At 37.1% G+C, this 11,683-nt stretch overlaps 1 pseudogene; it reads left to right on the top strand.

The window, feature by feature from the left end:
- The first annotated feature begins 9,309 nt into the window (after positions 1-9,309).
- LOC136027844 (protein ROP-like) lies at positions 9,310-11,436 on the top strand (annotated as a pseudogene).
- Positions 11,437-11,683: the final 247 nt, after the last annotated feature.

Below are 11,683 nucleotides of genomic sequence, written 5' to 3'. Positions count from 1 at the left end.
TGACTCTGGTCACACATTTTCAGATCAATTGCTGGCAATTGGAAACGGAAAGCTCCCAGTAGACTCAATTTCAGGACGTATACAACTACCTGCCACACGTGCTACAACTAAAAATAAGCGTACCAATAATATTGTTACGAAATATAAACCCTCCAAAGCTTTGCAATGGCACGCGACTTGCCGTAAAAAAACAATGGAAAACGTAATACATGGAACAATCTTGACAGGGCCTTTTGAGGGTGAGGCTGTTCTTATTCCTCGCATTCCCATGATTCCAACGGATCTACCTTTTCAATTTAAAAGATGGCAATTCCCAATTCGATTAGCATTTGCAATCACCATCAACAAAGCCCAAGGTCAATCATTAGAAAAATGTTATACAGATCTTAATAGTGATTGTTTTCCCAAAGACAATTATACGTTGCATGTTCGAGGGTCGGTAAACCTGACAATCTATTTATATGCAGCGACAATTGGACAGTGAAGAATGTTGTATATTCGGAAGTTTTACGCAGTTAATTTGTATTGTATCTATCTATCTATCTATCTATATAAAAATGACTTGTATGTATGCATGTTTGTTTGTTTGTAAAAAGAGCGTTTGCACATGACGTCATTATAGGTATATAAGGCTTTGTATATGCACAGACAATGGGAAAGCTAAGAAAGTTGTATATTCGCAAGTTTTACGTAGTTAAAAACATGTATATATATATATATATATATATATATATATATATATATATATATATATATATATATATATATATATATATATATATATATATATATATATATATATATATATATATCTATCTATATTCACAGGTGGGACACAGGGACACAAATACAATGGCGCGTAACTATTATGGCGCGTAACAACTTACGCGCGCAGGGGGCTTGGGGGCGCAAAGCACCAACACCAACTAGGTGTTGGGGTGGCGCGGAGCACCACCCCAACATCTAGTAGACTTTATAAAAACTGAGGTTTTGCTAGCTCTAACTAAAGCCAATAAAATTTTTTCAGCCAATCCTAAAATTAAAAAAAAACGTATTGTCTCAAGCTAGCACTTTCTCAATTCGGTATTAAATCTCGTCAAAATCTCGTTTTGAAATGACTTTAAGCGACATGAAACAAGCTAAATTTTTGAACGTTTGAGACCACGTTAAACAAAAAAGAAGAATATACATATATTCTTCAGATATATATCTATCTTCTATATATATAAAAATAAGTTGTCTGTGGATGTGTGGGTCTGTCTGTCGGGTGACGTCATGTTTGTGTGTTGAATGGCGTCATAAAATTAGTTGTCATCATTTTTGTTATGACGGTGACGTCATTAAAGATATTTAAGACATGCGTTCACGTAGAATTAATGTTTAACTGTAAAAATGACACATGGCAACAGCCGAGGAAGATGCTCAAAGAGTCTATGCCAAAAAACTTGCTGCTGATAGAGAAAGTAAGAAAAGAAAGCGTGCCGAGGAATCAAAAGAACAGCAAGGAAACAGGCTTGAGGCTGATAGAGAAAGTAAGAAAAGAAAGCGTGCCGAGGAATCAAAAGAACAGCCAGGAAACAGGCTTGAAGCTGATAGAGAAAGAAAGAACAGAAAGCGTGCCGAGGAACTACCAGAGCAACGCGAAACCAGACTTGCTGCTAAAAGAGAAAGTGAAAAAAGAAGGCGTGCCGAGGAACTACAAGAGCAACATGAAACCAGACTTGCTGCTAAAAGAGAAAGTGAAAAAAGAAGGCATACCGAGGAACTACCAGAGCAACATGAAACCAGACTTGCTGCTAAAAGAGAAAGTGAAAAAAGAAGGCGTGCCGAGGAATCACAAGAACAGCAAGAAATCAGGCTTGCTGCTGATAGAGAAAGTAAGAAAAGAAATCGTGCCGAGGAATCAGAGCAACCTGAAAGTTATCGCCTGGCATTCAGGTACAGCCCAGTCGATGATTATAGCTTGAGTAGATGTGTTCAAATCGGGACTATGTCTAAAATTTGTCCCTATTGCAAGACCTTGAAATTCAATGGTGAAACAATGGGAATGTGTTGCGCCTCAGGAAAAGTTAAACTTCCTCTATTGGCTGCACCACCAGAGCCATTGAAGACTTTCCTAACTGGAACTACGTCAGAATCTAAGCGTTTTTTGTCACAAATCAGAAAATATAACTCATGTTTCCAAATGACGTCGTTTGGAGCCCAAATCGAAAATCCAGATCAATTTATGTCTACTTTCAAAGTAAAAGGGCAAATTTATCACAGAGCAGGGTCTCTTTTACCATTCTCAGGCGAGAATCATAAATTTTTATAATTGTACTTCATCAGTGATAGAAATTCTGAATTGAATGCACGTTGCGAAATTTCTCCCAACGTTGAAAGGACAATCGCTTCCCAATTGCAACATCTTTTCCACGAAAATAATAATTTAGTGCGTCTGTTCAAAACAGCCATCGATTTGATGCCTACTGATACGCATAAAATTGTTATTTCCGCTGACAAAACGCCTCCTGGCCAACATGTGCGTAGATACAATGCTCCAACTATCGACGAAGTGGCAATCGTTATGGTCGGTGATCAGTTTTTACCTCGAGATATTATTCTTCATAAGCGAAACGCTCAGTTGTTAAGAATTGCTGAAACTCATCGATGCTACGATGCCCTACAATATCCTATCATTTTTTGGGATGGAGCCGACGGCTATCACTTTAATATTAAATTGACGAATCCAGCCACTAACAAAGATGTGAATAAGAAATGCAGTGCAATGCATTATTATTCCTATAGACTAATGATTCGGCAGGATGAAGAAAATTATATTTTAAAATGCCGTCAATTGTTTCACCAATTCGTCGTTGATATGTATGCTAAAATTAAATCAGAACGTTTGCTATATATCCGCCTGAATCAGACCAAGCTCCACTCTGAACAATACATTCATTTGCGAGATGCAGTTATAAATGACGGTAATACCACAAACATTGGAAGATCAACAATTTTACCTTCGTCATATGCTGGCAGTCCCCGTCATATGCATGAATATGCTCAAGATGCTATTGCGTATGTTCGTCTCTATGGTCGTCCAGATTTATTTATTACATTTACATGTAATCAATCTTGGGACGAGATACTGCAGCTTTTACTTCAAGGACAATCGGCGGGTCATAGACATGACATTAAAGGCCCGTGTCTTCCGGCAAAAATTGAAATCACTGATAAACTACATAGTAAATTTTGAAGTGTTTGGATGCTGGATGTACTCAGTGGAATGGCAAAAACGAGGTTTGCCACACGCACATATATTAATCTGGTTACATAAAAAAATTACTTCGAACGAAATTGATGATGTGATTTCCGCTGAAATACCTGATGAAAATGTCGATAAGGGGTTACATGATATTATTGTAAAAAATATGATACATGGACCTTGCGGTGCACTGAACAAAAATTCACCATGCATGGCCAAAGGAAGGTGCACAAAGCAATATCCTCGACTTTTAGTATCCAACACAATTACTGGCAATGATGGTTACCCACAATATAGAAGAAGATCTACTGAAGATGGCGGTAAAACAGCAATAATAAAGAAGCGTAACGGTACCACCATCGAAGTAGATAACCAGTGGGTTGTTCCATATTCCCCATTATTATCAAAAACATTTAATGCACACATAAACGTTGAATACTGTAACTCCGTAAAGGCAATCAAATACATATGTAAATACGTCAACAAAGGCAGTGACATGGCAGTTTTTGGCTTGCAGCCCGAAATCAAAGATATCGACGAAATCGTACTATATCAGGCTGGAAGATACATAAGCAGTAATGAAGCTGTTTGGCGAATTCTTTCATTTCCGATACATGAACGTAGTCCAGATGTTGTTCACTTAGCTGTACATTTACAGAATGGTCAACGTGTTTATTTGTCGGAAACCAACGTGCAACAAAGAGCCCTGAATCCACCGGATAAAAAGTTAAACGGTTTCTTTTCGCTTTGCAAAAATGATTCTTTTGCAAAATAACTGCTGTATACTGAAGTGCCTTCGTATTACACGTGGAATACTAAAAATAAAGTATTTGAACGTCGAAAACAGGGTAAGTCAGTCGACGGCCAACCTACCATCTTCAAAGATACCACGATAGGAAGACTCTACACCGTTCACCCCAATCAACATGAATGCTTCTTTCTACGCCTGCTTTTAGTAAATGTACCCGGTCCGACATCCTTTGAGTATTTGAGAAGTGTATATTACACATGTACATTTATAAGTGTCATGTACATACATGACACTTACCGTATTGCATGCTAAGCTCTGAATTTATTAGAGAATGACCAACACTGGGATAACTGCATCAATGACGCGTGCGAAACGTCAACTGCAAGTCAAATTCGTGCATTGTTTGGCATCATTTTAACAACTTGCTCTCCATCAGCTCCTACAGAGTTATGGGAAAAATATAAGTCAAAAATGTCCGAAGATATACTCCATCGAAAACAGTTAGAGACGTCAGATATGACTTTTGATTTTACATCAGAATTTTATAACTACACTTTAGTTATTATAGAAGATTTGTGCGTACGTATGGCAAACAAACCTCTTCAGGATTTGGGAATGCCTTCACCTAACCGTATCGCTGCTGTTTCAACATGTGTAGAATTGGATCGTGAACAAAGTTACAGTACGAGTGATCTATTGTCGTATGTACAAAATAATATTTCCAAGTTAACGTCGGAACAAAAAGACATTTATGACACGATAATGCATTGTGTAGATAACAACGTTGGAGAAATTTTCTTTTTGGATCCGCCAGGAAGTACTGGTAAAAACATTAAAATTAACTACAAATATGCGTGTCCGATTGCAAAACGATGACTCTGGTCAAACATTTTCAGATCAATTGCTGGCAATTGGAAACAGAAAGCTCCCAGTAGACTCGATTTCAGGACGTATACAACTACCTGCTGATTTCTGTAATTTAGTGACGTCCAAAAATGAATTGATTTGAAAAAGTATTTCCGAATATTCTAAACAATTATTAAAATAATAAATGGCTAAGTGAAAGAGCGATTCTTGCACCCAAAAATATAGACGTCCTGGAAATCAACAATATTGTTTTGACCAAGATTCGAGACCAGGCAGTCCTTTACAAGTCAGTCGACACAGTTTTGGAACCAAATGAAGCGGTTAATTATCCATCTGAATTTTTAAATTCCGTGGATCTTTCAGGGTTTCCACCACACGTGCTACAACTAAAAATAGGCGTACCAATAATACTTTTAAGAAATATCAACCCACCAAAGCTTTGCAATGGCACGCGACTTGCCGTAAAAAAACAATGGAAAACCTAATAGAGGCCACAATCTTGACAGGGCCTTTTGAGGGTGAGGCTGTTCTTATTCCTCGCGTTCCCATGATTCCAACGGATCTGCCTTTTCAATTTAAAAGATTGCAATTCCCAATTCGATTAGCATTTGCAATCACCATTAACAAAGCTCAAGGTCAATCATTAGAAAAATGTGGTAGAGATCTTAATACTGATTGTTTTTCCCATGGACAATTGTACGTTGCATGTTCGAGGGTCGGTAAACCTGACAATCTATTTATATGCAGCGACAATTGGACAGCGAAGAATGTTGTATATTCGCAAGTTTTACGCAGTTAATTTGTCATTTATCTCATGTAACAATGACCTCAATATCTCGAGATAATTGGGTTCAGCATTATAGAAATGAATTTTCGGCTCCTGATATCAAGCTACAAAAAAGCTTCGGTGTGAAACTGGATGATTTCTTCTCACGAAAGCGAGAAGAAAACAGTCCGGGTGTTAAAATTACGAGGTGTTCTATCCGTTCTGCTATTAGAAAACTAAAAAAAAAGAAATCGCGCGGTTGTGATGGTATATCAATTCAGCACCTGCTGTTTTGCAGCGAGCTGTTCCTTGAGCACCTTGCCCTGCTTTTTCAAATAATTTTTAACCTGGGTATAGTGCCTAATTCTTTTTCAATAGGAATATTAACACCTGTGCCTAAAAAGGGAAAGCCACTTAGCCAGTGCTCGTCTTTCCGACCTATAACTGTGGCTACAGTTTTTTGTAAGTTATTTGAGGCACTTATTGTCGATGAACTGCGGTCGAAATGCACAGTCCCAGACCATCAATTCGGTTTTCAGCCTAGTCTTGGTAGTGGTCACGCTCTTTCTGCTCTTGTTTCGGCTTTGATAGATGCTGAGAAAAGCGGTGAGAGCATAGCTCTCGCTGCACATGATGTCAGAAGGGCCTTTGATTCACTAATTCATGAGCAGATTATTTTAGATATGGGCCTAGTAGGTGTTGATCCAAGTATGTTAAACCCTTTATATGATATGTATAAAAATTTAAAAGCTAGGCTTAAGCTACCAATAACAACAAACCTGACAAATAACCCGGTACTCCCCGTTGAAAAAGGTGTAAGGCAGGGTGCATTGACATCACCTACCGCATTTAATAACAGCATCGTTAAACCACAATCTAAGTCAAATCTGATATACATTCTGAGAGGAATACATCTATCGTTAATAAGCTATGCAGACGATGTACTTAATTTGAGCCGCCTCCTTCACGGTTTAGAGGAGAATTTTATCCAGCTTCAAGTGGAATATGGAAAAATAGGCCTTCAGTTTAATGAAAAGAAATCTGATGTGTTGTTATTTAATGCTAAGCAAGGGTCTGCTGTTGATGTTAGGCTGGGTGGTGCTACTGTTCGGCTTGCCGAACACATAGTTTATTTGGGGATCCCTATTGGTCGGTCTATGCTTGAAACACGTCATCTTTTGCAGAGTCATCTGCAGAAGCGGATCTCTTTGGCGTATAGCCGTGTTGTAGTTTATAAGCGTCAGTTTGATCGGCGGATTTTGGCCCATTTATATAATGCAATGGCACTACCTCATTATCTGTATCTAAGTCCCTTTTGAGGATTTTCCAAAAGGAAGATAAGAAAAAATTGCGGTCTACATATTATAAATATGCAAAGTACCTCTTACGGCTTCCACCATGGACAAGTAACCGTATTGTGACAAGTCGGTATGGGATCATCAACCCTAATGAAGCAATATTAGCCCAGATCGCCAGATATTAATTTTGGAAAAAATATATTTATAGGAGTTGATGTTATTTTATAAGTCGGACTTTCTTGAATAATCAAACATCTTTGGAAATACAACAGTATGAATAGGCATTAAATCAAACAGTTCGTTGTAACGAACTGCATAAGGAGCAACCCGGTTCAATAGTAAACAAAACTCTAAAAAACGGAATTTTGATGCTAAAAGATACATCAAAAGAATCGAATTTCCATGCTGGTTTAAATATATAAGTTTCATCAAATTTAGTCTTTGTCATCAAAAGTAACGAGCCTGAGAAAATTTGGCTTATTTTGGAAAATAGGGGAAAACACACCCTAAAAGTCATAGAATCTTAGCGATCAAACCACCGCATTCAGCGTATCAGAGAACCCTGTAGCAAAAATTTCAAGCTCCTATCTACAAAAATGTGGAATTCGTATTTTTCGCCAGAAGACAGATCATGAGTGCGTGTTTATTTGTTTTTTTTTCCAGGGGTCATCGTACCGACCAAGTGGTCCTAGAATGTCGCAAGAGGGCTCATTCTAAGGAAATAAAAAGTTCTAGTGCCTTTTTAAGAGACCAAAAAAATTAGAGGGCACCTAGGCCCCCTCCCACGCTCATTTTTTCCCCAAAGTCAACGGATCAAAATTTTGAAATCGCCATTTTGTTCCATATAGTTGAAAACCATATAACTATGTCTTTGGGGATGATTTACTCCCCAGAGTCCCTTGGGGAGGGGCTGCAAGTTACAAACTTTGACCAATGTTTACATACAGTAATGGTTATTGGGAAAGTGTACAGACGTTTTCAGGGGGATTTTTTGGTTTGGGGGTTGGGTTGAGGGGAGGAGGACATGTGGGAGGATCTTTCCTTGGAGTAATATGTCATGGGGGAAGAGAAATTCAATGAACAGGGCGTGGGATTTTCTAGCATTACTATAAAAAAAACAATGAAAAAATAAACATGAAAAAGTTTTTTCAATTGAAAGTAAGGAGTAGCATTAAAACCAAAAACAAACAGAGATTATTACGCATATGTGGGGTTCTAAAAATACTTTAGCATAAAGAGCGGGGTATTTAGGAGGAGATAAATACTTCGCTCTTTATGCTAAAGTATTTCTAGTAATTTCAACTATTTATTCTGCGGTCTTTCTGTTTCAGGGATCATTTTTTAAAGAATTGGGACAAAACTTAAGATTTAGTGTAAAAAGCAAGGTATTAACTAGGGGAAAAACCCCCTAATATTCATAATAAAAATAGAGGAATACAAAAGTTTGTTGCGTAAGTTAATTCTTAAGTTTCATATATTTTTACTAATAAAAACATTCGTTAAAAATTAAAAGTTCTAGTTGCCTTTTTAAGTAACCAAAAAATTGGAGGGCAACTAGGCCTCCTTCCCCACCCCTTATTTCTCAAAATCGTCTGATCAAAACTAAGAGAAAGCCATTTAGCCAAGAAAAGAGCCAAGTGCGGAGAGTCAAAATCAAACAAGCATTAATTCAAAAACGTTCAGAAATTAAATAAAAAAAATCATTTTTTTAACTGAAATTAAGAAGCGACATTCAAACTTAAAACGAACAGAAATTACTCGGTATATGAAATGGGTTGTCCCCTCCGCAATCCCTCGCTCTTTACGCTAAAGTTTGACTCTTTACCGCAATTTTACTTTTTAAAAACAATTAAAAACTTTAACGTAAAGAGGAAGGGATTGCGGAAGGGACAACCCATTTCATATACGGAGTAATTTCTGTTCGTTTGAATTTTTAATGTCGCTCCTTACTTTCCGTAAAAAAACTATTTTTTTTTATTTAATTACTTAAAGAGAAAAAAAAATGGTAATTGTAAAAACTGTTGTTAACAAGGGTTGCAAAAATTAAAGAACCTTGAAAGAGAAAACGAAAAGTTTGAAGCTTAGTGGAATTTGTTGTTAGTAAAACATCATTACTAAATTTCTTTTGTTACAAGTATACGCTATGTCTTTTAAAGACATGGAAAAAAAGTTGAAAATTTTTCTTCAGTTTAGAATCGCTAAAGTCATTATGTAGTAAACTACAAAAATATTTAAGGTGTCTGAGCAATAATTTGAATGTTTTAATTCAAGCTAGAAAAATACCTGAAAATCTAAAATTAGTTTATTTCTGATTAGATAAAATGAAGTCGCTAGATAATCAGCGAAATAAAAATCTTAAATAGTAATAATCCAGGTGAAAATGACTTTAAAGAACCTTGTTGGACAAAAAGTTATTAACGAAATTCTCAAAAGTAAAAAAAATGGCACAGATTCGAGAGTTCTTGTTGTTGATCGGTTTTCACTGAGAATGCTTTCCGCCTGCCTCAAAATGCATGAAATTGCCTTGGAAGGAATCACACGTGTTCAGGATATAAACAAAAGTAGGGAGCCATTGCATTATTTGGAAGCAGTTTATATTTTGTCTCCTGTAAATGATTCTGTAAAACCTCTGATCACCGATTTTGGATTTCGAAGAAATCGATTTTCGGATTTTTTTGGATTTCGGATTTCGAAAATCACAGATTTTCTTTTTCGAAGAAAAAGAAAAGAAAGGAGAACTCAGTACAAAGCTGCTCATGTATATTTTACTAAAGCCTGTCCAAAAGAGCTCTCTAAAGAACTTTACAAGCACATATCTGGAAAGTACATAAGAACCATGAAATATATCAACATCGCTTTCATTCCATGTGAAAGTCAGGTCTTTTCGCTTGATTTTCCTGATGGTTTCCAATGTTACTACAATCAGAACAGAATCTCCCAAAGGGCTGCTGCTATGGAAAGAATGGCAGAGCAAATTGCCACTCTTTGTGCCACATTAGGGGTATATCCTGCTGTGAGATATCGAGCTGATAATGAGAGAAACATCGAATTCGCCCAAATTATTCAGCACAAGCTTAATCGTTACAAAGCAGATGACCCAACCATGGGAGATGGCCCTGAGAAATCCCGTTCACAACTTTTAGTCATTGATCGTGGAGTGGATGGCGTCTCACCTCTGTTGCATGAACTTACATTTCAAGCCATGGCATATGATTTGCTTCCCAGTGAAAATGATGTCAACAAGTTCTTGTTGACAAGTCAGTACAAGTCAGGCGTGGAAAAAAAAGTCCTTGTTGATGAAAATGATGACCGGTGGAAAGAACTGCGACATCAGCACATTGAAATAGTTTTCAAAAACATTTCAAAGAACTTGAAGACCTATGTTACCTATGAAAATAATTTAAAGAAGAGTCTCACTGCTAGTGACAAGTCATCAATTAGTGATTTAAAGATGATCAAGAAAATGTTAGAGTATCGAAAGGAGCTAAGTAACTACTCTTCACTAGCTGAAGACTGCTTGAAAAAATACCAGAGTAAAGTCAGTCGACTTTGCAAAGTTGAACAGGACTTGGCAATGGGTGTTGACGCCGAAGGAGATGAGGTCAAAGATATCATGAGACTAATGCATCCATTTCTGGCTGAAGAAAATGTTTCTCCCATGGACAAAATTCGGATAATTCTTCTCTAGATTTTGTCAAAAAACGGAATATCTGGAGATTTTCTGACTAAACTTATTAAACATGCAGTAATACCAAATTCCGAACGAACCATCATTACCAGCTTGACAAGTCTGGGGTTCTGTGTCATCAACGAGGAAGGTAGTGGAAAGCAGTGGTGTCCAAATCGCAAGAAAAGAAAATACACTTACCAGATGTCCCGTTGGACTCCTATTATCAAGGATGTTATGGAAGATGCCATTGATAATAAACTTGATGAAGAGCATTTTCCGTATCTTGCTGGAGCACCTGCTTCAACTGGTGCTAGAGGAATAACCATCAATACTCGTAAAGGACAGTGGCATAAAGACAGATCCCAGCAAAATATGAAAGACGTTCTGCGGCTCATAGTTTTCATCGTTGGTGGTGCCACATTTTCAGAGATTCGTTGTGCTTATGAAGTTACGAAAGCTAGTAACAAATGGGAAGTTATCATTGGATCCACCCACATTATGCCCAGAAGAATTCTTGAAGAATTTAAAGCAGCTATCAGAATAAACATTCGTCTAGTCATTGTTGATTGATTGTAATAATAGGAGCCGCGGATGAATATAGCGCTGTTATATGACTAATTTGGAAGCGGTTTTTGTTTTTTGATTATAACTTATCCAAGCAAAGCAATAGCAATTGACAGTAAATTGGCTTTGCTGTTATGTTCTTCAATCTAATTCTGTACTTATTTGTCAAATGTGTTTTCAGTGTTCCTTTATATTTTTTTTCTCTCAGCTCTTTTATGAAACTAAATAATAAAACAAGTTTTCTTCAATTGAAAGTAAGGAGCAACATTAAATCTAAAATGGAACAGAAATTATTACTATATGAGGGGAGTTGGCCCCTTGTCAATACCTCGCTACTATAAATACTATATATATATATATATATATATAGCTGTTGGTGTTGCACCTGGCGCCACAGAAATACCTAGTTGGTGGGGGCGCTTCGCGCGTAAGTCGTTACATGCCATATTAGCTATGCACCATTGTAGTTGCGTCCCTGTGTCCCACCTATGAATATAGATAGATATATATATGTTTCTAA

This window comes from Artemia franciscana, chromosome 6 (assembly GCF_032884065.1).
Source record: "Artemia franciscana chromosome 6, ASM3288406v1, whole genome shotgun sequence".
Taxonomy (NCBI): Eukaryota; Metazoa; Arthropoda; class Branchiopoda; order Anostraca; family Artemiidae; genus Artemia; species Artemia franciscana.
Note: the sequence above shows the minus strand (reverse complement) of the source record. Positions and strands in the feature narration are given on the sequence as shown.